We start from the raw sequence: 15,932 nt of genomic DNA on the forward strand, positions 1-15,932 counted from the left end.
TGTAATCTTCATGGCTGTCTAGACCTTAGCGCTGTCTCTCTCTCTCTCTCTCTCTCTCACCTCGTCAGCTTTCTTTTCGTTTTCCAACCGGTAATAAATATTTTCTTTTCCTTTTTCCCATTTCTTGAGAATTTCGTTTCTTTCGCCTTTAGCCTTTAACCTTTAACCGCCTCTGCTTCTCTTTTATTTATTTATTTATTTATTTTCACAATTTCAGTATATGGAAATTACAGTAATACCCCTGGTGTCACTCTTTATATTTGAGTGGGGACAGATATGGATTTTCCTTGCTTCAAGAATCTTATAATTCGGGTTTCACATAAAACTAAAAATATTAATAATAATTAGCCTTAAAAATTCAAATTAATTAATGCAAATTGATTGAATTAGTCTTGGTAGGGATGTACATGTATACACACGAATTTTTGTTTAAGTAAATAAATTAAAGTTGATTTAAACGATCACAAAACTTAATTAATTAAAATATAATGATTTTATGGCCTTGTAGAATGATTTTTTTTTCACGGATTCTACTGTCATGCCTTGTAATTTTCAACTATTAAATTAAATGTTAATTACTTTTATTTTCATTCGGAATTAGTGAGATTTACTTTTGGGTTTAATTATGGTATTAGGAGGGGGGGGGGGGGGGGAAATGATTTTAGTAGTTAGTTGTAATTCATATATTTATATTTTGCTGTTAAATATCTTAATTTCTACCACTCGACAATATGTACACATCATTCATTATAACATGATCGTAAATACATATGTATTTGAAAGTGACATTAAGTACAATAATTGATATATAAAGTTGATTGAGTAATGTAATACAAAACAATAATTGGAATTCAGTCAGTCAGTCCTTCCTTCCTTGTATGAACAAATTATTAAATTAATTCAAATAACATTTTTGAAATTTAACACACAGTTTCTTCTTAAGATAGGTACAGTTTTCCATTTTAATCAGAAATTTGATACCCGTAGAAATTAAACTCGTATAATTATTAAAATAATGGGTTTCTTGTACGTAAATAAAATAATTTATATTATTTAATATGTAATTAACATAAAGTTGACCCACCTAATTACGATGTTGAACACTACTAGTTGGGGGAAGTGGGTAAGCAAATTATTATTCGCATATAAACTCAAACAAGTATCATATCAAAGTCATATTTCCAGCAAATTAAATCTCACACAAAATATATATATATATATTACAAATTTTTATTTTCTTTTTGTAATGTGATTTTCTCTCTACATGTGTGTCTACGAGACTAGCCAATTTCTACAAGAGAGGGTTATACACAATTCAATCATCATCATTCTAGTTTTAGTTTTAATTATGATGTTTTAATTTATTAATGGCGGTTCAAGTGCCAATTAATGGCAACACATAATTATTTATGATAAACTAAGAAGCCTAATATAATATATATATATATATATATATAGAAAATAGTTTTTTATTTTCGAAAAAAAAGCGACAAGGCAAAAAGCCGGCTAAGAGTTGCCGACTGATTTCTCACGGCATCATTCCAAACCCCCACTTACCTTATGATTTTATGACTTCTTATTCAAATATTCATATATATTTTTTTTGTAATAAAATTTAGCCAAATCATGTATTAAAAATTAAAATAAATTATATAATATATATATATATATATTTAAACACCAAAGTTGCCTCTTGCCTTCCCTCCCTTTTTAGGGTTAATTAATTTAAGTTTATATACACTAGTAAATTATATAAAAGATTAATAAATTAAAACAAAGGAAATGGTGGAGTGGAAATAGCCACTGTGAGTAGTGGAAGAAGTAGAGAGTTGCAGGGGGAAGTGGGTCCCACATAAAACTTAATTCTGGCACGGAGAAGATCCGTGATTTACGGGCACACCCACCATGATGCGTGCAAGAGTTCTTTTCTCATATATTATTGTAACCATTTTATATAAATATTATATTTTTAAATACGGAACAGACAATGTCCTCCCCCAAAATAAATAAATAAATAATTATTGAATTGTTATATTTTTAATTCCCATTATAATTTAATTAGATAATAAAAATCGTAATTATCCACTTTGAAAATGAAATTCATTTGGCTTAATTAGATTACTAGAATAAAGCAAAGCATGCGGGATTTATTTTATTTTAAAAAAAAAAAAAAATTAAGTAAAAGACTTAATTGTGGCAGCTGAGTAAGAGCCGATTACAACTATATTTCACATAACATGATACATATTTATTTATAAATAATAATAATAATAATAATGTCTGATGGGTAAGTTAGAAAAAAGTTAGGGTGGCATCTGCAAGTAAGGAAAAAAAAGGAATAGATTATTTATTTATTTATTTTGGCATCTAAGTATTTTAGTGGGTGTCCCAAGATGGATGTGTATTTGGAGATAAGACTTTTGTCACTAAATAAAATCACCACAATACAAATTAATAAAAATTGGTGCACGCCACACACTCACTCCCAAAATTATTTTATTTTATATATTGTGATTGTTTTATGTGAATACATTTTTACAATTGTTGTGTAAGGATATGGATAGTCCAATTTTATATTGCATAGAACCCTTCTTTATTATTATTATTCTTCTTCTTTCAAAGGATTGTTTATAATTCATTAAATTTATAATAATTGATAACTAATTATTTATTAAAATTTAAGGTTTTAAGTCATTCATATAATAATAATAATAATAATAATATTTGTAAAATTTAAAATAAAAATATATATATTTATAAACTAATTTATGTATGTGTAATAATTATAACAATAGAAAACAATATATTATTGCAAATAAAATAATTATTAGTTTAAATTTTATTTTAGATTTTTTGTTGACAATATTATTATTTTTTAGACACTTGTTTTTGTGCAACTATCTGAAATTCTTTACTAAAATTAAGATCAAATTATTGCATAAAACAATACTTTTGTATATTACAATTTCCTAAAATTTTGATAAAATTTAATCTTAATTTAATAATATTTACAAAATATCTTCCTTTCTTTTTTTTTTTTTTTCCCCTAAAGAACAAAAGAAAAGAAGAACCATCCATTAAATTGCTCAATTCAACTCGGCAAATGACAAGTCACATGCGAAGAAGATGAAGACGAGTGGTGAAGCGGTGGAACGGGAATCCTTGGAAACAATTTAAATGCCGAATCCATAAAAGAAAAAAGGGAAACCAAAGCACGGAAGAAAAAATGAAAAGAAAAGGAAAAAAAGATTTGAAGATCTCAGCCATGAAGGGGACTGGTTTTTGATTGTGACTAAACAAATCTTCGTTGTAAATGGACCCATATCAAAATTTCTCACTATGATTCTATTCTTGGAAGAGTATTCCTCGCGGTGAAACTGTGAGTGAGGTCCACAGGTGGAGTTCAAGAAAAAAAAAAAAAAAAAAAAAAAGGTTACCCACCATATGTTCGATTAATTGCCTCAATGAAAATGTGATTAGTTTTTAATTTTTCAGAAAGACTCTCGCTTTCTTGTTAAAAAATATTGATTATAAATGGACCCATGTCAGAATTTCTCACCATGGTTTTATTCTTGGAACTGTTGTAGGTGTAAAAAAATAAAGACGGTTGAAGGTGATTGAGCAGAGAGTACCCACCATATGTTCGATTAATTGCCTCAATGACAATGTGATTAGTTTTTTTTTTTATTTTTCAGAAAGACTCTGGCTTTCTTGTTAAAAAATATTGATTATAAATGGACCCATGTCAGAATTTCTCACCATGATTCTATTATTGGAACTGTTGTAGTTGCGGTGAAACTGTGCGTAAGGTCCATGGATGGAACGTGATGCAGCAGAGAGCACCCACCATGTGTTCGATTAATTGCCTGAACGAGATATGGTTAGTCTTTTCTTGTTCAAAAAAACTCTGGCTTTCTTCCATATTGGTTTTTCCAATGTGAGCATTGAATGTGACTTCCATTTCTTGTCGGTTTTCATTTGCTGCGTGTGATTATTTATTATTATTATTGTATAATTATGGTCCATCACCCCCACCTAGTAGGCTGTATGAGCAGAGGGCAGTACTTGTTTGCATGTTCAAATGGTCCCGACTTTGTCTGCTAATCCCAGCATTGCTCATTCACAACATCATTCTTCTAACATTTTCTTCCACGTACCTCAATTGTTTTTACATCAAATAATCGGTGGATTCCTCATGGTACAAATGAATGCTTAGCCGTGTAAATTACTATACAAAGCAAAAGCATCTAGACTTGGCTATATTCTTACTTTTTGAAAAGGAAGACTTGCTTGGTAGAATAATTATCTTTTTATTATTTTAAATCCAACCATAATAGCATGAAATTATGGGGAATTATCTCAAAGACTCTCATTTCCTAGCTTAGTTTTTCCTGTTCTTTTAAGATTATTTTTTTTTTCGGATATTAATTTATTATAATTATCTCAATTACGGAAACTTAATCATCTTTGGAATGTTTTTTTTGTCTGAATCATAATAAATGGCTAAGGCGAAAGTTAATTTTTTAATAACAGATCTACCGATTCACTAATAAATTAAATAATAGTTTTACTGAATCAAGTGTTGTGAGTCGGTCACAGTAAATTCATAATACACATATAAAGTGGTGAGATCTATATATTCAGTAAAATTTGAATTCGTGACTCTAAAGTAAAGTACTAGAATTTTAATAACTAGAGTATTATGTTAGACGACTGAATTTTCTGAACTTAGTTATGGGTTAGTCTGAAAGTAACCTTATATTGAGTTTTTTTTTTATTACTATATAATAGTATTTAATTATTGCATTTTATTAAATTAAATAAATACAAATGAATTTAGGATTAATTTATTCATTTATTTTGTTGGTTGCAACTTAGAAATCCCAACATTTGCTTCCAATATAATTAGAAATTGGAATGTAATTGTTAGTGGGTGTTGAAATTCCACTTTGATTTCTCCCTTCTATGCAAAGTTTTGAGTGGGTTTTCTTGTTTCTTGTTCAACTTTATCTTTTTTTTCCCCAAGTCAGAACAAACTTTATTGCCTTGGAATCAAAGCCTTTGGTCTCAAGTGGTCATATTTATGAAAAGTGCCTTACAGCAATTTGTTTGGTAGGAAAGAAAAATAAGCAGCGTTTCTATCACAATGATCCCATTCCACCAAATAATAAACAATTAATTTGTTGGCAAATTACCCTTTCCATGTAATGTAATTACAACCAACATAAGAAATAGGGTTAGGGAAGGTATTGTTCTTTTTATTTTGTTGTTATTCATACATATAGCTAAACTTTCCACCTTTAATATTCAAGTGGGTTATTTTAGTTGACAAGAAGATCTGTATTTTACTTCTTTGATAAATTTAGTTTGGTTCTTAGGTTTCATTTGAGACATTATTTGACTTTGATTTTTAAATTTCAAAAAATATTTTAACAATCAAACGTGTTATCTTTAGCAAAAGCTAAATCTAAAATATACTTTTAATAAGTTTAAACACAAATGTTATTTAAAGAATTATTTTGATTTTTAATAAAAATTTACATTTTAAAATTTTAAAGTCATTTTCATTAAGTACATAATTTTTTTTTTTGAAGTGATAGTAATTTTTACAATTATTTCTATAAAACGCTAAATAATTTTTTGACTAAAAGAAATTTTTGATAAATAATTATTTTAACATTTTAAAACTTATAATAGAAACTACAATTGTTTCAAATGTCAACTTATTGTAGTATTCAAAAAATAAAAATTTATGTCAATTTTAAAAAAATAACTTTTGAAAACATTCTATCAAAAGAATTTATTCATAAATTCAACCTAAAATTGATAATTTTTTTAAATGTCTTGAAATGATCTAAATAACCTGATATCAATAATAATAAGCAATGGCCATGAGATTGTTCTTAGAGGGACAATTTATTGCTCAAGTTAACAGTTTGGAATGAAGTTTGATATAATTTTAATAGGAGTAGAATATTTAACGTTTACTTGATCTTGAATTGCCGTTTCATTTGGATCGAATTGTCTGTTAGTGTCCACTGAAATAGAATATAGTAAAGATATTAAAGTATAATAATGTTATTAGTGGGATTTATAATGGATAGTGTTTCTTTGATCGAATTTTGCATATATTGATGAGGTGTTATGTCATCTTATATGTCATACCTAAGTGACTAAGTCGAACTCGATAGTGAACTAAATGTATAATATGTCCCAATTTTATAACATATAATATGATTTTAGTAAATTAAACTATATTCTAACTAACATTTTCAAGTTCTATAAATATCATTCTCAATAAGGTTTTATTCCCCACAACATTGAAATCCATCAATAATATACCCTTTTTTTGTTCCTTTAACATGATTAAACTCAAGAAAACATGTAAAATGTTATTCCCATTTGTAATTTTAATACAGTGCAATAGAACATGTTTATAATACTATACTATTTGTTTATCATTTTGTTATTGTTTTAATTTTTTTTTTTAATTCTGACTATAGAAAACCTTCATCGCCAGACGATTAAACTAGTGGTATCATCAATTGAGGGTTGTCTACTTTTTATTATCGACATCCATCTGCAAGGGAGAATGATCCAAAATGAGGTCTTAAATCGAACTCGATCATGAGCATCACAATGTGATGCAAGAGCAAAATTTTACAAAAATATGAAATTTAAAATATTTAAATTTGTCATCGATATTATTAAAAGTTGTAATGTATCTTTAGTAATTATAATTAGCATGTATTATTTGTTTATTTATTTATCCTCCAATGTATTATTGTCCTCGTAGTGATGGTGATGTGTCTCATCCATTTTATCTTTCATTTTTTCTTTAATTAAATTATGTACAAATCAAAAAGTGTGGAAACCAAAATAAAAAATAGACTTAAAATCTAAAAAGAAAATCACAACGTAATTGTCGATTCAAAGACTCTTTCTTAACGCCTCACCTTTTTGTTAGTGTAATCGCAATACATTTTTTTACATGGTGGAATTTGCTTTTATGTGTATTTTCTTTAGTCATCACACATAATAAATCTATCACTGTTACAATCGCCTAAGCTATCATGCAAACGACATCTCAGTCGATTTGGACAATGCATTAAATTAAGCTTCACATTTTTAGCTTGAACAATAAAAAAAAAATTATCACATAAACGTAAGAGTTAAAAAAAATGGCAACCCATTTTAAATTTCAAGTATGAACAGCAAACCCATTTGACAAATAGGTTACTATCAAGCATGAAACAGTAAAAAAAATTGACATCAATCAAAATTAAACATTAACCTATAAACCTAAATACTAACTACGAACCATGAATCATCAAAAATTTTTCCTATCCTAAAAAGATCTTTTAACCCATTTCAAATTGCAAATAATTAGCTAATCTTAGCATGCCCAATGAAAAAAAAAAACAACTCACTTCAATATATCATGTGTCTTTCACAATGAACACTATGATTCAGTGTCTTATTTGACAAATGAAAGCCCTACAGAACTGTATAACAATAATTACGTGTATCATATCGAGGTAAGGGAACTGAATACAATTCATATAATCCTTCTCTCAGTCCAAAAAAGAACAAACCATTTGATTCAATCCATGAAGATAAAAGCCATATTAGAATAATAAAGGAAAAATGAAAAGAATAATCGTAAGTTTCAAAAGAACGTTTTTCTTCATCCACAAAATCAAAAGCTCCCAAACAAGTAAAGACAAAACACAGGCTTAAATTTACAGACTTAAAATTTAATCTTTTTACTTTCAGCCTCGTATTCTCTGTTCCTTTTACTCTCTTCTAGATCCTTCCTTCATATGCGTCGAGTCTCTTTCTCTTTTGCCTTCATGTACTCCTCTGCCACCATCTGCAGATGGAAGAAGACAAAAAAAACGAAAATAAATGCGAAAGTGAAAATCTTACGATCTATTTTTAGAGATACGCTAAAATAGCGTCGTTTTAGACCAATAAGGATCCAGCCTAAACGACGCCATATTAGGCTGTTTAATTGGCTTAGGTTCCATTACTAAAACAACATCGTTTTAATAGGAATTTTAATTAAAACGACGTCGTTTACTCAGATTGCTAGTCTTTTTTTTGGGCTAGATGAGAATAATACAAAAATAGGTATAGACATTTTGGGTCCAGGCCTGATCTTTTTTTTTTACCCCATTTTTCTCTGTTTCTTGTTTTTGTTAAAAAAATTTTCTGTTTGTATTTGTTATTTTTCTCACTTCATGTCATAAAAAAGAGTGCGATAATAGTAATAATAATATTATATTTATTATCATAATAATATTAATAACGATGATAATGGTGATGATAATAATAATAATACTAATAATAAGCCATTGGATTCCTTGCAATTGTGAACTAATTTAATTTTTGTAATTATTTTTACCTAAATTTATCATTTATTTTATTTATTTTTTTTTCTTATTAGTATTAATTATTATTATTTTTTTATTTTGGCTGAATAAAATTGGAGTATGACAACTGTCTCTCTTTACTTGAACTTTTGTAAAAAGATGAGGGTAAAAACTAGAACTAATTTTATTTTATTTAAAAAATACATATATGACAATGTTAAATGTTTTTTTTATTACCAAATGTGAAGTTTTGTTAGTTTTTACTGTGCATTTTCTTTATAGCCTATTCATATGAAATCAAAATTGATTTGACCTTTTGCTATACATTCCATTCATAGTTTACTCATGCAAAAATTTTTATTGAATTTTCACTGTACATCTCATTCATAATATGTTCATGCAAAATTGTAATTAAAGTAAGTTTTATTATACATCTCACTCACAACCTATTCATGAAATTAAAATTAATTTGAGTTTTTATTGTGCATCTCCTTTATAGTTTATTCATGTGAAATCAAAATTAATTTGAATTTTTACTATGTATTACATTCATAGTGTACTCATGTGAAATTGAGATTGTATTGAATTTTTATTGTACTTCTCATTCACAATCTGCTCATGCAACTTAAAATTAATTTGATTTTTATTATATATCTCACTCCTGACATATTCATGAAATCAAAATTATGTCACATTCATAACCTACTCATGCATCTTAAATTCTTCACAACCCATTTTATGAAGAGCCATGCTTTTATTTCATGGATCACTTTGACTCAAAGGTTGTTATAGATTTCTTTCACAAATCATTCAATGACAAATGTAGAGTGATACACATCTCATTTATAAATCATTCTCCTGAAATGATTTCTGCATCTCTTTTGTGAATTGCTTAATGTAGTTGTGCATTTCCCTCACACAATGCTTCCTAAATTCTAAATAATGTACATATCATTCATAGCTCATTTTGTGTTAAATTTTTACTGTACATTTTATTCACAGTGTACCATGTATTTTTGAATACTTTACGTATCCTTCACAACAACCTATTTTGTTAAGATATTACACTTCTCCTATGTAAATCGACCAATTGAAGTGAACTAGGAAGTGTTAGGCATCTCCTTCATAAATCATTCTCCTGAAATGATTCATGCATCTCCTTCGTGAATTGCTTAATATAGTTATGCATTTTCCTCACAACATGCTTCCTAAATTCCAAATGTTATGCATATCCTTCATAACCCATTAAGCTTTTACTATGCATTTTATTCATAGCCTACCATTTATTTTTGAATATTGTGTGTATCCTTCACAACCTACGTGTAAGAAGTTACATTCCTCTATAGATTGATCAATTCAAGTAAAATAGGGAGTATTGTGCATCTCCTCCACAACTTGCCCCATGTAATAAGAGCGTCACTTATCTCATTTGTAGTTCACTCCAAGAAAAGTTAAAGAGTGATGTTCATTTTCTTCATAACTTTTTTTTTTGTGTGAATTTGAATTATGGTGAGTCATGCAAAATGCTCTTAAGTATGTTTGATTGTTTTTCGTTTTGTTGTTTTTCTTGTTTCCTTTTGTTTTATAATTTTTTAAACTTTTTTCATTCTTTCATTTTTACTTCTTCTCTTTTTAGGGTACAAATTAATAATTATAGAGAATTTTATAAATTTTAAAAAATGAATCATTTTCTGCCATTTTTTGTTTTTTAATTTTGAACTTTTTTCTTTTTGTAAAAACCATGAAAGCTCAATCAAACATATTCAATTAACGAAAAACTTTTACTTTAAAATTTGTCTTTAGCAAACCCAAATTATTGAAAAGATCACAAGATTTCTAAAGAGGGCTTTCTTGAGACTCAGAAAAAAATAAGAATTTTGCTAGATGTCATATTTCTCATAATGTATTTATCTGCCCCTCAATACTTAGGAATTTTCAATAGATTATGTCTAAGTAAAAGAAACTCATTTATCTTAATCGCTTTTTCTAGTCTCTATTAATAATTTGCCCCAAACATTTGCTCTTTTTCAAGTTTTATATGCCTCAGTATTTGCTTATTCTTTATATGTATGCACATTGTTCTTTTTTTTTTTCTTTTCTTTCAGTTTTTCTATCTTCCCTTTCTTTTTTTTTGTTTTTTTATTTTTTTTTCTTTTTTATGCCTTATGTTCCCTTTAATGTCGTTTTCACTTTTCACTAAGATTGATGTCTACTAATCAAAACATTCTAATAGGATTTTCACTTGAATTAAGGTCAATATCTCTAACTTAACTATGAAATTATAAGTGCCTTTGCTTATTATTTACATGTAAATTTTCTGATGTTTGCTCCATTTGTGTACATGATCTTGAATTCTTATACATATCAATGCTTCAAATCTTTTGATATTTAAGAAATATATAACTTATACAAATGAATGATGGAAAGACGTTTAACAAAAGGTTGACAAAAATTCATGGAGACAAGTAGAAATTATTTGATTTTTCTGGGATTATTAGCAAAGAAGTATGTGAAAAGGCAATTAAAGTGAGAAAATTATCGGCAATGGCACTGGTTAGAGCAAATAGAAAGGGTTATGTTGTACCAAGTCTCATACTTTGCCTATAATTACAAAACATTTTGGACCTAATGTTCTCTCTAATTCATTCTTGTGTGTCTTTTTTTTCTCTAAGTCTTCGTTTTTGTAGTATATTACTCTCATATAATACTAACAAAACTTCTTGTTATTCATTCCCCATAGAATCCATAAATTACTTATTATTTTCTTTTAGTATTCATCCTTTTGTTTCTCATTGACATTTTTTTTTCGCTATTTCCCAACTCTCCATCATTTTCTTGCTTTCGCTTTTTTTTTTGTTTTTTTTTTAATTTTTTTTTCTCTAATCCTCAATCACTTTCACTTGAAATTCATTAAGTAAATAACGAATTTAGGCCTCTCTTTTTCTTTGTGGTTCTTTGAGAGGCAATATTTTGCCTTCATAGTTATTTTATCTTTGATCTTTCCATTATTATGAAAGATATTTCTTTATCCCCCAAGAACTAATTATATATTTACCATGATTTGCTTTGATATCTACTCTTAGTTGTATTTTGGTCTATCAAATTTATTCTCCATCAATGACTTCATTGACTCCTGAATGCTTCTACAAGGTTTTACATAGAAAAACACAGATGTAGAGGTCTTAAGACAATGTTATTCAAAAAGAAATGATATGATCATAATTTAAGGATGAAATAATTGAAAAGACATTAACATATGATAAATACAAGTAAAGGTCACTTTTTTTGGTCTTGATAGTCTAATGATCCATGATAATAACATGATTGCTCTTTTTAGAACAGGCTAAAAATGACTTCTGAATGAGTCTTCCTTTCAATGATATTTCAATATACTTGAAATAAGGATTGATTTTTGAATCTCAGGGTAGAGGTTTTGGTGAAAAATGTTTGTTTGAGTAAGTTTTGTCAAAGATTCACTTGGATTATCATATTGTTTTTCATAGTTTCTCTTCATTTTCGCTATTGCAATATTCTCATACTATATGAATCAGCTTGATAAAGTCATTTGCTAGATAATTTTAAATCATTGTCTACTCCTTAATAAAAGTAATAATAACCATTGGGGCTTTCTAATATGGGCTTAATGAGAAACCCTCTTGACGCGGGGCGTTCCAATATCAAAACACCTTGATTATGAACATACATTCACACTAGTATGCAAAAACTTAATTTTTTAATTGAACTCTCCCTACTTGAACCACATTCAGTAATTTAAATACAAAATAAGGTACGCGATAATTATATAGGCAACCACATTCAATAATTTGAATCGAGAATAGACAAGATATAACGGCTTACTTGATAAATTGATTTAGATTCATCTCCTCAAGAAGATGGTTGAAGCAACCTCCCTTATAGAACATTCACTCTAACAAATTAGCAAAACCAATTATAAAGAATAAAACTTGAAATTTTATTGAATAAGCTGAATTATTGTGACTAAGCCCCTAAGGTGAGACATTTATATAAGCATTCACAAGATTAATTCTATATAAGCTCAAAGATTCAGATTTAATCCAAACTCTATCTAAATTACTAGCTTATCGTAAATAATAATTAAATATATAATAATATTTAAAATACTAATAAAATATTAATTAGAATAAACTTGGACAATGTTTCCCTCTTTTTGGCCAAATCTAGACTCCTCTTTGATCTTGTTTGTCTTAATATGATCTTTTCTTTTATTAAGTAATTTAATTTGAAGAAGATAAGTTGAATAGTAAGTGAGATTCCCTTTGAAGAGATGAGTAGAATTCGACTAGGACTCTTAAAACTTCTTGGCCAATTCTTCTATGTGTCTTTTATCTCAAATTGGATGTTTGTGTTGATTTCTTCACCTCACTTCATGTAGGATTCTTTAGGAATGAAATTACCTGAAAATTAATCAAAGGAAAACAAGAAAACATGTTAAAATAGGCTCTCATTGTGTTGGTTGGACTCTTTAAGCCGTATGATTGCTTGCTTCATGTGGGTTTCTCTTCTCACGAGGTTTACTTGCTAGGAGAATCCTCACGTATAGGAGCTTTCCACGTGTGTAAGATCCCTCTCTCGTGCATGTGCATGCCTGCACGTACAAACAAGGTTTCTCATATGCGTAGCCTTCCTTGGCCGCGCGGGGCCTTGGATTTATCTTTCTCTAGCCCTTTAAGGGCTCATGGTTCTCGCGAGAATTCTACTTCTCATGGAATTCTTTCTTCGGGGTTAGTTTTGGCCTATCTAGGATCACATCACCTCTTTATAACACCAATAAGTGATATAACTCAATCCACGTAATTAGATTCTAAAAACCTCTTAGTCTCCATGAATTAAGGGAAACTTGACCTTAATTTCGATTAATCGAAAGGTGTTTAGACTTTGATTTGTGGATATAGAATAAGCATGAATGAGCTTGAGAAAAGTTAGATGACTTAAGAATTTGAACTTAGGGATAACCATTTAGGAAAATAGGTTTAAATAGTTGAGAGGTTTGTTGCTCGTGCGGAGGTGCACTTTGAGTATGAGCACTCATGACTGATCCATAAGTTGTGGAATCAAATTGGGAGCGAATTATAAATCATAAAATAATGCTCAATGCAAATTTCCATTTAAAGAATAATTACGAATGTCTAAGACACGAGTTTCATAAGTTAAGCATTCTCTTCTTAATTATCTGTAACCTTGAGGTAACATTAACGATACTAGTGAAACCTTTTATTCTTTTTCAAGCTTCTTTGTCCTTCAAAAAAATTGTGAAATAAAAACTAATTAATCTTATTATTGTTTCTCTTTCAAAGAATGGAAAGGCGAAAAAGATGAAACTTTTATTCAAAACTAAAAGTTTATTTTTTCAAAATTTTTTTTTTGAATTTTTCCTTAAAGATACCAAAAGTCAAAAGTCAATTTTAAAATATTTTAAACTCAATTTCACAAAATTATTTATATCAAATCAATTGTAACTCATTTTCATTTTTTTTTTGGAGAGATTTTCAAATTTAGTGATGAATAATTTATTTTTACAATATATTAATACTTCTTGTAGGCATTCTCAATTAAATGGTATTTCATTAATCCCAAGGCAAGTTTCTCTTCAATAAAAATGAACATATAGTAAAAGGAGACACCGTGAAAATTAAGATTTGTAATTATTCTGATGTGCCATTTTTTGTTTCTCTTTTCCTTTTTTTTTTTTTTTTTTTTTAATGAACTCTTTCTTTTTCTTTTTGATGTTTTTTTTTTTTCTTTTGTTTTTTTTTTTTTGTATATGGATAATCTTTATTCTTCTATTCTTCATTTTTTTTATCTCTCTTTCTCTCTCTGTCTCTTCCTTATTAATAATTTTTAATTAAAAAATACTACCAAAACTTTATTATATCGCACATAATCACATAATTATAGAAACCGTCTGTCTTTGTAAATCTAGAAAATTTGTTATGCCATTTCACTTACTTTTCGCCTTAGGTCAAGCTAATACCATTATACATGGAATTTTGCAAATTTATTATAATTTTTCTTTTTCTTTATTATTTTTTATCCTTTTTTGGTTTACTATTTGTTTAATTCCAAATTTTGGCTAAAAATCAATTTCTTCCTTTTCCTTTGTTTTGTTTTTTTTTTGGTTCTTTTTTATTTTCATTTTTTTGAAACTATTTTCATAAAAAAAGAAACACATATTTATTTTTATTTATTTTTTTGGTTTTTCTTTTTTGTTTTTCATACAAAAGTATGAATATTTTTTAATTTAAATTTTTCTAGTGGCACTTTAGATTCATAACTATAAAGAAAAGATACCTTTGTGACTTTGAAAGACTAGTATTCTAAAATTAAAAATACTAGAGAAAACCTACTTTTTATTCAACTGTTGAAAATAAAAAACATATATTTTTTTTTAACTTATTTTTTTTAAGTCAATAACAAACCTTTCTCTTTACTCCTATTTCTTCTAACTCTTTTTTTCAACCACTTTTTTTTATGTCAAACCTTTAAGACCCATTTTTTCTTCTTTATTTTTTTGTGTGAAATTTTTTGGCATAATCTCTATATTTTTGCATTTGCACTACCAGTTTACATCCTAATAACTTTTTATCAAAATTTATAAGAAGTTCAAAATTTTTATCAAAATTACCAATAAAAGTTTACACCAAGTATCACATCGAATGTAAAACAAATATTTCCAAACTTATAATTCAATTTCATGCATTCTTCATAACTTCGAGTCTTCCATATATTGGGTTTTAATCAATCATGTGGGCTTAATGTGGCCTTATTATGCATAAAGACTATCGATTTTATTTGATTTATTTAAAAGTGATCAGTTACGGTTAAAATAAATATTGCGCCTTAATGTATTAGGTTAAGTACGAGTCTTTTTTTGTGTGTAGAGACTATTGTTATTTTTGATTTTATGATTGATTAAATCAGAAATAACGAAACTTGACTATATAAAAAGGTAGTTATGGTCCCCAACTGCATGTACGGTTTATTTTTCTTATTATCCCATCAGCGGAGAAAAAAAGAGTTTGAAAGATCCATATAATCATGTGTTGATTTGGAAGATCTATCGCATAACGTGTAGATTTTTTCTGTTATGGATTCAGGTAGGCTTCTTTTTCTAGACCTATATATCTTTGGTTTAAAATGAGTTTGTTAGTTATTTTAGATTTGAATCTAAATTTAGTTTATGCATTTCCTACAAGTGATATTAGAGTCACTCATTTTGAACCACTGAGATTGATATTTTTTTATGGATTCAGATTTGGTATATGGTCTTTTTTATGGTAACAATTTTTTCTCGGATTTTGTGGTAATTTTTTTTTTTTCAGATTCAAAACAAATTAAAATTTTTTTATCTTTGTTCAAGCCGCACGATAACAACTGATTGGTTTCAGCGAGCTAAATGTTGCGACTGTTACTGCAATAAGAGGAAGAAAGAAGTGGCAATCATGGCTGCCACATGAAGAAAGAATAAGAAGAATAAAAAAGCTACGCAGTTACGATTATGCAATCGTGAAGCTACCA

General features: G+C 27.8%; 1 long non-coding RNA gene across 3 annotated transcripts; it reads left to right on the plus strand.

Moving 5' to 3' along the window:
* The first annotated feature begins 3,013 nt into the window (after positions 1 to 3,013).
* On the plus strand, positions 3,014 to 6,761 carry LOC110812607 (uncharacterized). 3 transcript variants are annotated; one of them, XR_015816524.1, is made up of 4 exons: positions 3,014 to 3,472; positions 3,588 to 3,667; positions 3,788 to 3,880; positions 6,504 to 6,761. It is a non-coding gene; the product is annotated as an uncharacterized LOC110812607 (long non-coding RNA). The 3 variants fall into 3 exon arrangements; XR_015816525.1 differs by having other exon boundaries at positions 3,014 to 3,432; XR_002539325.2 differs by having other exon boundaries at positions 3,022 to 3,667.
* Positions 6,762 to 15,932: the final 9,171 nt, after the last annotated feature.

Source organism: Carica papaya, chromosome 9 (assembly GCF_054855325.1).
Source record: "Carica papaya isolate Zhongbai chromosome 9, ASM5485532v1, whole genome shotgun sequence".
Classification (NCBI taxonomy): Eukaryota; Viridiplantae; Streptophyta; class Magnoliopsida; order Brassicales; family Caricaceae; genus Carica; species Carica papaya.